This window comes from Ambystoma mexicanum, chromosome 3q (genome assembly GCF_040938575.1).
Source record: "Ambystoma mexicanum isolate Mex_15411 chromosome 3q, UKY_AmexF1_1, whole genome shotgun sequence".
NCBI lineage: Eukaryota > Metazoa > Chordata > Amphibia > Caudata > Ambystomatidae > Ambystoma > Ambystoma mexicanum.
Window position 1 is genome coordinate 912,021,736 of NC_090926.1, and position 14,845 is coordinate 912,036,580.

Here is a 14,845-nt window from a genome sequence, read left to right on the forward strand (position 1 = left end):
TAGACCCACCGGTGGAAGTTAACTGGGTAAATCTAGTTGTCCAAAGAGAAATTGACTCAACCCATGAATTGGATAGCATCATCTTTATTAGTGATGGTTAATTGGAATAACCATTGTTCCTGTTGGGTGTTTTGGTGGTAAGAACTGTGAGGGGGCATTTTTCTTGTGGAAGACTTCACAAAGTTTCAGCCAGATCCAAGCCTTTTCTGAAGGCAAATAACATATGACACAAAATCCTTTACTTTCTCCCTCAATTGACCAATTTCTTGTACTGTTTGTTGCCACACTCGCGTGACCTTTGCTTCCACATATAAAACAGGCAGCACGCCTGTGCCAAACTAACCAAAAGCAGGTTACCTTATTACACAGCCTTTTTCATTGCATCTAAATCTTAAACTTCTAAAATCCTAGAACTTGCCTAATTGAAGGGAAATGAGTCTGCAATGTTAATCCTCTTTGAAAAGCTATAACATATGTATTGCATTACACTTATGAGGGATGTTGAACCACCGTACTGTAGGCCAGGGGCGCAACTAGACTAAAACTTAATGATGAGGTGTGCTAACCATTTACATGTTGGGAGAGGGGCTAACTTCAGGGAATGTCTGGGGGCAAACTTATTTGTGTGGGTGCGTTCTCTGCAAGACATCCTTGTAGACACTAGTGTCAAGTAAGGAGCAAGTTGTCCAATGTAATGCACATCAGACCACGAGACTGCCTCCAAACATGATAGGACCGAAGGACAAAATGCACATTTCTATTGCTAGCATGGTAATGCTGGGACTGGGATAGATCACATTATTTGTCCAGGATGGTTAAGCATTGAAGCCATGATTTGTACCCATTAATGTAGGCACCTTACATGATTTCCATGCTCTACTTAGTACAAATGTTCACAAATCCACTTTCAGTGTTATCTTCAATAGATCTCATGGATATAAAAATCAACTTTAAAAAAGTAGCTTTATTTGTGAGTCACTTGCTTTCTGTGGACATTCAACTTCTTCAAACATTCTAGAGAGACTTGTCCACCGAAGCTGCAATGCTAAAGGCTTCCATAACTCTCAAATGTACGTCTAAATAAAGACACTTATGGACTACTATAAAGATGAGTTGCCTCCTGTCCCCCTTCCAAGTACTCACGTAACATGCAAGTGCCAATGTCCATCATGATTTCAATCGCCTCTGCATGCGAAAAGGCCAGGTGCTGTTAAACAATGAAATGTTTTACAAAATAATTTGCCAGCGCAGTCCCAGGTACAGTTGATCTGTCTTTTCCTGACAGCTCTGTAGGTGAACGAAGTCCACATAAACCAACATTTCAGGGGCGGAAGGAGAGCATTCGGTTAAAGTCCCATTTGCCCAATGGTCATTGTGTGCCTCATACAAGATATCTCTTTATCAAGAATATAAATGAGCCTGGGGCCTCCTGGCTTCACTATGCTGAGTTTTGCTGTGGATGGGGGCAAGAACCCTCAGAACCCTCAGTCCTCCGAGCACAGTGAATGGCAGCTGCCCCGGAGACCAACTCCCCTCAACCTTGCACGACCAGTAAACAATAGAGCAGCTAGCCCACTATGAAACCGTGACAAGATGCTACTATACAAAACACTGTGCACACTGCCTCCACCTAGTGGACACAGAGGACACAACACTTTAACTCAAAATTGGAAACACGCACCCAGAACAGTAGCTCGCCAAAGTGACTGTGTACATTTAAACTGATACTTGTCCCTCATTAAAAACCCTCGCCAATGCAAGGGGGTGAGTGGAATTCGCGAGGACTGCATGGGCTCTCCATCTCCAGCCTATTACTATCACTAATGTTCACAGAGGAAGCATCAGGAGCAGTAGTTTAAGTGTACAAAAAGAAGTAGTGGAACTATGTTCCCTGATGGCCTGCCCCTGCCCCTCGCAAACACCATTCCCATGCCCCATCTCATGCGCAATCCAAACCCCCAAACAAACGCGCCTGCTGTTTAAGGGAACGTTCAGTGCAGTGCACGGAAGTGCAAGTTTCAACTTCTTCCTACACATTTATTTTAAAACAAAGCCATTCTGGAAAGGATTCTTTTAAAAATCAAAGTATAGTAATGATAAAACGTAATAAAAATAATGCAGAGGAGCACCGCTCCCAACCACTACCGCTCACTTCGACCACTGATCGGCAGCGTAAACAACAAGAGCAATTTAAGCCCTGATGATGAAGAAAAGAGAGGGCCTCATTACGAGTATAGCAACAATTCCACAATTTCTCTGCAGAATTACAAACAAACACATTGACCATTAGCGCCACTCACTTTTTTGGAGTCCGGGGAGATTTTTTCAGATTTACTGTGAGTGGTAATTACACTGCAGTAAATCCACCAATGTTTGGAGTTAATGTGGACGATTTACATTCAGCATATGTCTGGAGGTAAGTTGTCCACTTCACCTCCAAACTTGGAGTACAGTGGAGTTCTATATTCTTTTTTCACCAGGTTGTTTTCCCGATGAGTTTTAATGAAACGTTTTCATCGAAAAAACCCATCACATGTATTTTTATATTTGGGGGGTTCCCCCCCAAACTCCACTTACCAATTATTTAATCCTTATCCCTAACCCCATCAACCCCTTGTATCTTCTTACCGACTCCCCCTTTATTTGTTTATACAATTTTTCGATTCATATTTTACATGAAAAAACTCATCAAAATCAAAACAAGTGGTAATACAACTGTATACCATACAGTAGACTGATAAAATTGGCAGTGTTTCTATTACTGACAAAAAAGCGGTTGTAGTGGAATAACCACCAAAAATTGTCCAAACTTCCAAAGGCATGATGCAGCTCAATGCTCTTGGCATCTTAGGTGGTGGTGTGTTGAGCACAGGGATTGATACATTTTCCTCCTGACTCTGTTCTTCCCTCAATTACATTTCCATCGACTGTATTTGTACACCCTTGCACATCTGAACTTTGGTTCTTTCTGCTGAGTTCTCTGAATACTCATGTCAAATATTGCATGTTTGACTCAAACGCGGTACCCGTTAAAAAAAAAACTGTTCTGATCTGCATTAACCCTCTGGTGATCTAAAAAATGTATTTCGATTTATTAGTTTATGGGCCTCATTACGACTGTGGCGCTAATGGGTTAACAGCGCCGTAAAAGACTGCAGCGCCGTTAACCCATTAGCGCCTGATTACAAGGTCCCTTTGCGGGATCCGACCTTAATGGCTGGTCTACACCAGCCATTAAAGTAGGGACCCGCAAAGGGACCTTGGTGCTAAGTAATTTGTGGTACCGTACTTAGCGCCTTCCCCATTCCCATTGAGCCCTATGGGGCAAAAATGGGAATGGGGAAGGGCCATGGAGGAAGGGGGAATTACCACCCCGCCAACCTTGGAATGGGGTGGTAATTACCCCTTTCTCCATGGCGGAGTCGGTAAGTTACCGGCATGGACCATGGTGCTATTAGCACCATGGCTTTCCGCCTGGGTCGTAATGAGGCCCTATGTATACTAAAGTTATGGGGGTGATTTGACTCACAGTATGTAGGAACCATACGCATCTTTCAGGAAGACAGTTATTAAACCCTTGTGAAAGCTTGCACACCTCTTTTGTTCAATATTTGGAGCAATCAACCTCACAATGTAGTTTTATAAAAGTCCCTCACTAAGCCATCCTTCCCAGTAATTTTGTATTCCCCAACCCAGGGATGGCAGCCTTAACTTCCCCTATCCCTAGCCCATCCAGATGTTCCTCTGATCATTCTGGCAAGCCCACCCCATACAGGAATATGCAGATGCTGTCAATTCCACAAGAATGACACTTCACATGCATGTTTTGAAAGAAAACTTAAATGTCTTGTGCTATCTGAAGGGGGCTGTTTACCTCTGACTCTTCAACCTCCTGTCCACTTTAGTAGACATGATTGTATTTCTAACCCCTTTACCCTCAGTGTGCCAAGCTAACACTTGCCCAATCTTTTCTCGTCCCCCATTTTGTTGCTGTAGGTATGTGCTAGAGTGCACCATCTCCTCTTGCTGTAGTGTATGTAAATATGTACTATGTAAAGCGCTTTAGATTGAAGCGCTACACAAAAAACAAAATATTATTATTCTTTATTCCACTTATTCCCAATTGTTATGCCTAGTACAGCTTCCTTATAAGCACACATAAGGGCATTTAGTTCAGTTTTTCCTACCTTTAATTATTCTAGTTGAATGTGTTATTGTACACCCAACGCACCACAGCTTTGAATGCCCCCCAAACAGTTGTTGCAACTGATATCCCCTCATTTATCTGAAAAAGCTCCTTAATCTGCCACTCCATATCTGACATAATCACAAAGTCTAATAATATTGTGTTATTATCCACCATGTCTGCTTCTCTGGGCAAGCGCTGCACCCCAATCTATATGTTTAATTCCCAACTCATGAACTGAGATCACAGAAAGGCTCGACTATACAAGACTATACAAAGCCTATACAAGAGCCTGCAATGTTTTGTCTAAAACAATACCCATTTTTTTTAATAGAGGTGGATTCGTAGACCTGCCAAGATCAAATATCAGCCCAAAGACTTCAATAAAGACCTCTAGTGTAGGCAAGACCCCGATCTTTCTTTGCTCCCCTAATAAATGTATCCATCCCTGAGTTCATTACATAAGTAAACTCTCGCCCCAACGTATATGATGAAGCAAAGACACCACGTCACTAATAGCACTTACTGTCTCCTTTCCTAATATTTCCAATTACCCATCTTCCTATTTTAAAGGCTCTCATGTACTCATATGCCATATTCACTTTTCATTAACAATGCTACCCCTTTCACTGGCCCGACTGGTGAAGTAGAAAACATTTCCTGAAACCAATTTTACCATCTTAATAAACCTACCTTTGTCTGAATAAACTGTGCCTCTTAGAGCATTATGACTTAGAATTCATGCCTGATATTTTGTTTGTCTTTCAGTTATTTATGATCTATGTTTCTAGTCAGGCTTTGATTAGATCTTGCCAAGTATTATTATTGCATGAAACATGGGCAACTAAAGATTGCATAGTCGATGGCTTTACTATTATTCATCGACACACAATTAAGGACCTAACAGGCAGACTGATGGGCGGTTTAGTCATAGGTGCCCAATCTTTTCTCACAATTACTCCATAGTGCACCGAATTTAATTCCCGCAATGTACTAGCGGTTGTTTTACAACTTCCTTTCCCAGCTAAAAACATGCTTATTATTCATATTTATTCCCTCCGGATGATAAAAATATGAATGAAATCATCCTTGCAGTTGATAATATTATCTCCACTTGGCAATGCAATTTCACCAGTCATAATTTCCTGATTGCGGGAGATGTCAACGCACCCCAATTGGCGAAATATAATGCCCCCCTTATAGAACCATTGGAGCTGTAAAACAATTAGAACAAAGCTCTAATAATGATCATGGAGCCAAATGGGCTCAACTTTTTTACGCTTTGGATGCTATTTGTCTTCATCAAAAGGGTGATGACTTGAATAATAATCATGCACCTGGACAAATGGAGTTGTTGCTTCCACTTTGGACTATGTATACCTAGATAATGAATTGGGTAATCATTGTCAGTCGATGACAATGAAGTTCACTACTCTTAGTGATCTCGCAATACTGACATGGTCCCTCAGGATCTTGCAAACTCTTGAAATTGCGCATTATGATGAACCAATACAAATTAATATCACAGGTAACATCATAACATGGTGTAATAGGAATCTAGACAAACTTAATTCATTAAGGATAATATGGCAGCCCTGTTTGATTGGCTCCATAAGAATCAGTGGAAGTTAGAAAATCTTATGATAAATCTACAGACATTTTTGAAATTGAACGCAGTGCAAGGGCATCCCATTAATATACAAAAGCGGTATCATGATCGTGTTAAGATTTTATCAGGGACGATATTACTAGGATACTATCTTATCTTAAATGCTTAAATGCTCCTGGGCATCGGGTCCTGGGCTCCGACATGATACCTTTCAATATCTTAAAGGACAATCCAGATTTTTGGGAATTAGTATTAGAAAGGTTATTCATAAACATACTATGGGACAGAGTTATTCCGAGAAGTTGGCAGAGGTCTACGCTGATCCCAATCTTTAAAGGCGGTGATCATATGAAAGCCACTAATTATACATTTTGGGCAATGGTTGATGCCAGTCACAACATTTTCGCAGCTTTGCTTCTTATGAAACTAAGTAGGTGGATTAGGAAGGCTGATATCCTATCGCCATATCAAAATGGCTTCCGACAGGGCATGAACACTACGACGAATTTCAGCCGGCTGAATTATTTCATTGCTGCTATAAAAGAGAAAAGACACGATCATTTGTATGTTTGCTTCATTGATTTTAATAAAGCCTTTCACATGGTATCCAAGCTGTCCCTATGAGCAAAACAAAGGAAACTTGATATAGATCCAACACTATTGTATTTTATTAAACAATTGTACTCTGATACTACAGTGAGGATAAAAACAAGCAATGATGGCACACTCACTCCAGAAATGACAACGAATATCGGTATTGGCACAGCCTTTATACAATTTGTATGTTGCAGATATGGATCAACATCTTAGAAATATCTGCAACTTCCCTCCTGCTATAGAAACTGAAATTGTACTCTGCATCAGTTACACTGACAACACTATAATAATGGGTCGTACTCCAATTGATTATAATGATCACTTAATGCTATCGCTGTGTGAGCGCATCCCACATTTGACACCGGAAGCACCTGCGTCACCTTGGGCCTCACCTGGGCTCGGGTGCTTGTCTTGGCGAGGTGCCCATCGCCCCCACCGCTTCTGTCCCAGGCTGCAGACTACGCCAGTCTCTGGCTCCTGGTGGCTGCGGGCTGAGTTACTTAGATGCCGACTGTGACAGGGAGGCGACCCTGAGGGGGGGGAGGGGCGGTCCCACTGCTGCCTACCGGTCCGGCTTCATTCTGGGCCCCTGCTCCCTGCTGTAACATCATTTTTTCTGCGCTACTGGGCTGGCCACCCTATCTACCTGCTGCTCCTCTGGCCATCTGCCTCCGGATACTGCTGTTCCCACCGCACTCCCTGAGAGCTCACATGAACTCATCTCGGGCCTTCACGTGGCAAAAAGGAATCCTCTACCTCCTGACCCAAATATCACCTCTCCAGGCCTCTCACTCACAACGCACCTGTGGGCCCCTTCACATTAAACTACTGAGCTGCTGTTTGCCATGAGTGGGCTGTACTGGCCCGGGACACCCTAACTGCACCAGGGACGACTTGTCATATGCCCCGAGCCAGATCTCCTCACGAGGAACTCCCACTGCCCAGGAGCTCAGCAACACAGTGCATGCCACAACAAGAGGGACAATTGACTCTGAATCTTCGGCCGCCCTAAATATCTGAAGCCTCATAGCTTAATGGTGAACTTTCCTGGGTGATCTACTGGGTTCTGCTTCTAGCTCACATCTGGACGCTGATTGGGCCCTTACCCCACCTCCAGTGAGTCAATCCAGACCACCCGGCTCTGAGGGTACCCACTTGTTCTGAACCATCCTTGTGGCATTGCCCCCTGTCCATTTCCTCCGGGATCAGCTTCGACGACCACATTGCCCAAATCCTACTGTGCCTGAGGGCGGCGGCAGTGTCCACCTGTCCTCCTGCTTGTCTCACTTCACCGAGCCGGCAGGCCTGGTTGGTGGGAACAAACCATTGCTGCCATACCGGGCCGGCCAAAGCCTTGGGATAAGCAGCTGAAATTGGACCCAGTGGGATGGTTTATTATCCGATTGTTAACCCTTTCCGCGCCGACACGTCGGCCGCCCTCCCCCAGTTACTGGAGCTGTTTACTAGGGCACGGCTTCCACCAGTTTTCACTCGGGCACCACTCTGCACCCCCACTACCAGGACGAGGCCTCCTTGCTTTGCTGCCAAACTCTGCGCTCCACCGTTGGTGCGGCATCAAGGCCCCCTTTGCCCCATTTAAAATTAAAAACAGCCTCTAGAGGTGTCCGACAGGCCTGCAGTGCGCAAGTGTGTTGCGTGTCGCGCTAGCCCTCTAAATGAAAGGGGTACCACCCATTGTATCTGTCCTATTATGGACTCTCTAACCATGAGTCCATCCTGTAGTCCAATTCGTGTTTTATTCTTTAATAGCACCCTCAATTCCTCTTTTCCCACACAATCATCTTCTGTTAAAGGGTTTTGTCCAGGATCTATCAAATGGTTATAATAGATTCCCAAAATTCGATCATTCTTTTGTGCCTCAATCAAATCTTGGTCTGGGGTGTTGTAACTCCATTGTACCACTGATTGTTCTGTCTCCTTTGGTGCTTTAGAACGTGTTACTGCATTAATCTGTATTTCACCCAGTAAATGTTCAATAGGTAGCAATTCTCCCATCACAGCCCCAATTTTAGCCAGGTGGTCTGCCTTATCATTCCCCTCTTTATCCTCTCCTGGAGTTTTTAAATGCCCACAAATTTTTCTCCAGTATATTGTCAAATTATTTTCTGACACCAATCTGTCTATGGCTTGTATCATTTTTCCATGCTTAAGTGGCTTTTTGTTGTATGTAATCATGCCTCTCGCTTTCCAGCCAGGTAGATATTCCACAAAGCTATTTCGTGCATAGTCAGAATCAGTCACCAGGACAATTTCACTGAATTTATTATCAATTGCAGTAGCAACTGCTTTATAAATGGCTGCCAATTCCGCTACTTGACTGCTCCTAGCTCCAATTCTCATCCCTATGCTGGGGATACCTTCACATTTCAACCAGACATTTCCTATTCCTGACACTAATTGTTTTTTACTGTCATTTTCAATGTGAAAAGCACAACCATCAACATATACAGTTGGCAAATCCTTGCATGTTTTTTCATCAAAAGCTTTGTGTGGTGATTGTTCAAACTCCTGTAAATTATGTTCTATTTCCATTTCGTTTGATGCTTGTTCAGCTGCACAGTCGTGTAAATCTGCTAAACCTTGTGCAATTGGGCTCTTTTTATTTTGGCCATATCTCACCTCTACAGGAAAACCTTGTAATGCTAGCGTCCATGAAGTGATTCTGGACTGCGCTAGATTACCTGCCCTAATTCTTTTACTCTCTAAGAATTGCAAACGTTGATGATTTGTTTCAATAATCACCTTTTCTCCCTGAACAATGGGGCGGAAATGTTGTAGCGCCCACACAGTGGTTAATAGGGCCTTTTCACATTCATTGAATTTCATTTCAACTTGGGAAAATGCTTTACTTGCATAGGCAATGGTTTTGTGATTCACATCATGTTTTTGTGAAAACACTGCTGACATACAATGTTCAGAGAAACCTATTTCTATAAAGAAATCCCCATCCTTTATGGGGTATGCTAAACATGGTGCCTTTACAAGACATTCCTTCAATTTGGCTACTGCCTCAGACTGCTCTTTCTCCCATTTCCAGGGCGTATTTAGTTTTAGCAGTTTAGTCAATGGTTGAGTGATTTCAGCATAATTTTCAATGAACTTTCTGTTATAGCCTGTCATTCCGAATAAACTTGTCACCCCTTTCACATTTTTAGGGTCTTTTAGTTTTTGTATGGTCTCTATTTTCTTCTTTTGTGGATTTAGTCCATGTTCAGTTACTTCATGGCCTAGAAAATTCACTTTTTTCTTGCACCATTGTGCATTTTGTAAATATACTTTGGGGCCTGCTTTCTGCAATTAGCCAAGCACATGTCTTATTTCATCAAAATGGTTTTTTAAGCTTTCATTTTTTATCAGGACATCATCCACATAAACTATGGTTCCTCTTTCCGCTGCATCACGCATGGCCTTCCTCAAAAATATTCCAAATTCACTCCCACTATTAAAGTACCCGAACGGAGTTCTAACCCATGCGTATTGAGTCCTGTCAAATGTAAAGGAAAATAAATTCTGTATCTCCTCTGCCAATGGCACGCACCAATATCCAGAGGTGAGATCTAATGTGGTAAACACCTTTGAACCATGTACCTGAGCTAGGCCCTGATGAATGAAAGGCAGTGGGCATCTGGATACTGGTACTCTTTTATTTAACTCCCTCAAATCTGCACATAGCCACCATTGACCATTTGGCTTTAACACGCATAAAATGGCCGTGTTGGATGTGCTATGGATAGGCCTGATGATTCCTCACGATTCTACATTTTTAATAATTTCTGCCAATGATTCTAAACATGCCAGTGGTAGTCTATACTGGCATACAAATACTGGACATCTGCTAAACCCTTCCGGAAGTGTGGCCACATGTAAATTAGTTAACCCGCAATCATAGGCATCTTTTGCAAATACATCTTTAAATTCCATAAATATCTTCCTCAATTCCTTTCTATCCTCATCGTTGTCACACGCATCCGCTAAGGAGATCTGCTCTTCTACCATTTTGGAAAATTCTGGAAAATGTTCTGGTAGTGGAATCTCGGCGCTTTCCTCTAGCTGTGTGGCTGTGGCTCTTTGTAAAGCTGCCACTTTTAAATGTTTTGGCATGTCAGCTTCCATTTCAATGGGCTGATTTTCCATTTCATTTTCATTTAAATCAAATGTTATACAACTCTCTTGATAACAGCACACTGTCTCACGTGAATCATAAGGGTACACAGAATGAATTTTAAATATTCCTTTGGGCTGAGAGTCCGGGTATTCTGGCAACTCACCCTTGGCATCTACATACTTTTCAGGGATATTTCCAATCACCATGTTATTTAGATCTGCAGTATAATGTGATTTTTGTATGGCCATTCCTAGTGGGGAGTTTTCCTCTAAGTGAATATCTTGACAACCGTTATTATTTACCATAATTCTTACAGGCCCTTCACCAATATCTACCAATGGAATGTGTTCATAATCCAGACCTTGCTGTTTTATGGATTTATTCAGGCACACAAATGCATCAGAGTCTTTCATATACTGTCCATTTTTGCATTTCAGTGTTATTGCAAACTGTTTTGTAAATGCAGGAATAATAGTATCTTTCCTCATTTGTAGTTCGATTGCATAAGGAACCAGTTGTGCACAATGATAAGCCCTTCTTTTGTCTTCAAATTCAGGTGCCGGCCCACCTAGGCGTGACCATAGCTTTTGATTAAGGAAATCTAACACCATACACATTCTGTTCATGATGTCATTGCCCATGTAAAAATCATTTTGAGCTCCACTCACTATCCATACATTATGGTTAATTGTTTTCTGCCCAATGCTAATTTTAAGCATTAATCTGCCTGCAATTCGGTTTTCAAAGTCTGGACTGTCCAACCCAGAAACATATTGGTTTTTAATCCTAAATTTCGGGATTTCCTCCCTCTCCATTATTTTTTGCAACAATTTCTCATTAATGAAGCTCCTCTCCTGCTCAAGCGCTAAAGTGGCTTTTATTGTTTTAAAACAGTCATTTATACCAACATGAACCCATGGTTGCTCATCTTCCATGTGTATTTCAGCAAGAGTGGTAATGTGTTTTTCTGAATCTGCTTTAGGAGTAATATTTTGTTTGCATATCTTTTCCTGTAAATAAAAACGTAATGTGTGCTCATCTATGGCGGCCTGCCAATTTTTCCTTGGGTCCAAGTATATTTGTTTAGGTAGTTTTTCATTGTTGCTCTGCATTTTGCCTTGACACATTAATATAACAGTGACACTAGGTATGCAACTATTCTGGAGATATACCTCCACAGCATCATTTGTTTTGGCAACGGTGTGACATTCATTTATGTTGCTGTTTTGTGATTTTAGTTTCTTAGGTCTCAATGGTTTTTTGGTTAAGGACCACAGCACTCCATTCACCCCATCTATGAGAGGAGATAATCTTTTCAGGCAATCTGTCCCCATCAGAAATGGAATTTCACAAATAGATGTGATCAATACCTCTTGTTTCATTCTGTGTTTTCCTATTTTTATATCAACCTCAGTTATACCTATAATGGGCACCTCCTCCCCATTAAATTATGCACTGGACCTTGATTTTCCTTCACTGTGATTTGATTCTGTGGGGATCTCCCTTCATTGATACTCTTTACCAGCTCCTTGGACATAATTGTGGCCTGTGCGCCAGTGTCAATCATTGATAATGTTTGGCATTTTTCTTCTACAGTGATGGGAGCACAATACCTGTCCTCAACTTCCTCTAATACACATAAGAAGTGTGAATTCTTACTGATTTCAGGACTCACCTTTCTCAGGCCTTTTTCACTTTTGGCTAAGCACATTGGTAAATGGAAAGACATTTTTCCCTCCTTTTAACCCATTTCTGCGCAAGAGACTTTATTCATTTCTCACTGTTCAGAGGTTTTTTGGAGTGTGGCCACTGTTCGCCTATCCATCCAGGTATCATCAGGGGCCACATTACAACCCTCCAACAGAACATGTGTAACAACATCATTCAGCAATCTGTCATTGTTTAATTCTGTGCATTTGTGATCATTTATTGTGGTACCAGCCCTCTTCAAAAATATGTGGCTCAAAGAATTCTTCAGGTGATTGACTTGTACCCTCCTTTTGAGTATTTCCTTTTTCTGCCTGTGTTTGGTCATTGTTTTGACTGCCCAGGGATGGAATTATAGCATCCCCATTTACTCCCTGTTTACTGGTATTCCCCATGCATGAGTCATTTTTCTTAAATCTGTCTCTTTGTTCTTTTGGGTTTTCAGGTTTCCTTATTTCATTTGTACAAATCTTCAATGTTTGATTTAGTTCTAGGTTAAATCGTACCTCTCTTTTAGAAGTATTTGCACTTTCTGTTACATGTTCATTTACTTGCATCTTCACTTTTAAATCATTAGACATCTCAGAGTCATTATGCGAAATTACATCAGAGCAATCTGTCTTTTTGGCGCTGTAGGTATCCTGAGTACTTAGTCACTTTTCAGAAGAAGCCCCCCGGTCATTGCTATGGCCATCAGCCCCGTCCTTTGATGACTGTTTTTGTGCTGTACAAAGCTTCCCTATTTGTTCAGCTAACATTTTCACTTGGGCCTCAAGGCACTGGAACCTTTCCATCTCTCTAGAATCCTCTCTCTGTGGCCTAGATCGATATTGATTGCTTTCTCCCTGATGGGATCTATTCTGATACCTCTCAGGTGAGTGATTTCTATTGGGATAGTTTCTGAACTCTTGATTCATTTGTGGAGGGGAGCGGGGGGCACCCATCCTTTGGTTGTAGTCCCCTGGTGGGGAATCATTGTACTGACGTGGAGTATAATTCATATTCTGTCTCATGTCCTGTCTCTCATGTTGTGGGTACTGGCCCCTATGTTGATTCCCATTATCAGCAAATCGGTCCACATATCGGGGTCTATCCTGATTACCATATATCATGGTGTTGGGATCAAATTTGCTCAGTGTCCCCAATGTCTGGTAGGGACATCATTTCTTTGATCTTGATTTTGTCTCTGATTATGGTTCATACCTGACATATCAGACCAATAGCCTGCCTGGGGCCTATCTCCTAAATACATAGGACTGATGTAGCTTTCCCTATTACTAGGATCATGTGATTGAAACATTGGTGCAGAGTGTGATGACCTTTGTTGATTAACCCTTTGTTCAGGTATCGAATTATTTTTACCTGGACTTTGAGCAGATTCAAGGGACATCTTGGCTGACCTGATTTCCATCACTGTTGCTGAGGGTTCTTTAGATTTAGGTCTAGTATCTTTCACTTTATCACTTTCTCTACCCTGACAATAGAGTACCTCATATAGTTTTGTGCTTTGATGCAAAATCCACTCAAGGGACTTGTCACGATCAAATTCACGGACCAATTGGGATATGATGTCTTTCTGTAGCCCATAGAAGTAGGCGGTTTTAAATTCATTAGAATTGGGGTCAAAAGATACATCAAAGCGAGAAAATGTTCTTTTTAAGTCTTGTAAAAATTGGCGAGGGGATGTATTAGGCCCAGCAGTAAGTGTGTAAGCAACTTTCTTTGCCTCCTGTAATGACTGGAAAGGAGAAAAATGACACCTAAATTCTTTTTCAAACTCCACCCATGTCATATTCTGCTGTTCTTTTAATCCTCTTATGATGCTGGCCGTCGGAGCATCTAAAGTTAAATGAAAATAATGCCTGTACTGTTCCTTAGGTATCTGGAGTGCTTTAAAAATGTCATGAACCGCTTCTAAGTGATCCTCAATGCAGCATTCCCCTCCTTTTTTAAATGGTTTGATCAGAGCTTTAATAGATTTCATTATTTTTATGGGGCTACTTGTTGCAATGCATGGAATTGCACTACTTGGTGACTCAATCCTGGTTCCAGGTGTATGGGATTGGTGGTGGCCCCCAGTGGGAGTATCAAATCTCCCAAGGGCGCTGCAACCAAGTTCAGTCACCGGCCCAGTCACTGGAGCACTAGCACTTTGGGTTGAAATAGAGCTCACCTCCACTCCATTGAATGTAGTACCCTGCCGCCTCTCCTGGGACCTGGGAATGCACATTTGCTGTTCTAAGTCCTTGCACTTTTTAAGGATCCGGTCTGCTTCATTTTGCAGATAGTTGTTTTCATCACTCATTTTATTTATTACCTCCTGCATGTCGCACATTTGCATTTGGCATTCATTGAATTCTTTGTTTCTCTCGTCTCTTTCTTGAATCATTTTAACCATTTCTTGCTCTGCACCTTGGAGATCACTTTCTTTTTCAACATTTTCTTTTTGTAAAATCTGCATTTCTGAAACAATCTCATATTTATCCTGTCTAATGTGATCCACTAAGGCTTTTAAGTGTACCAATTCTTGCTCACTGTCTTCAAACTGTTTCTTGCTTTTGGACAACTGAATATCAAAATCTCTGCATTTTAATTGCATGTCTTTCTGACATCCTTCTAA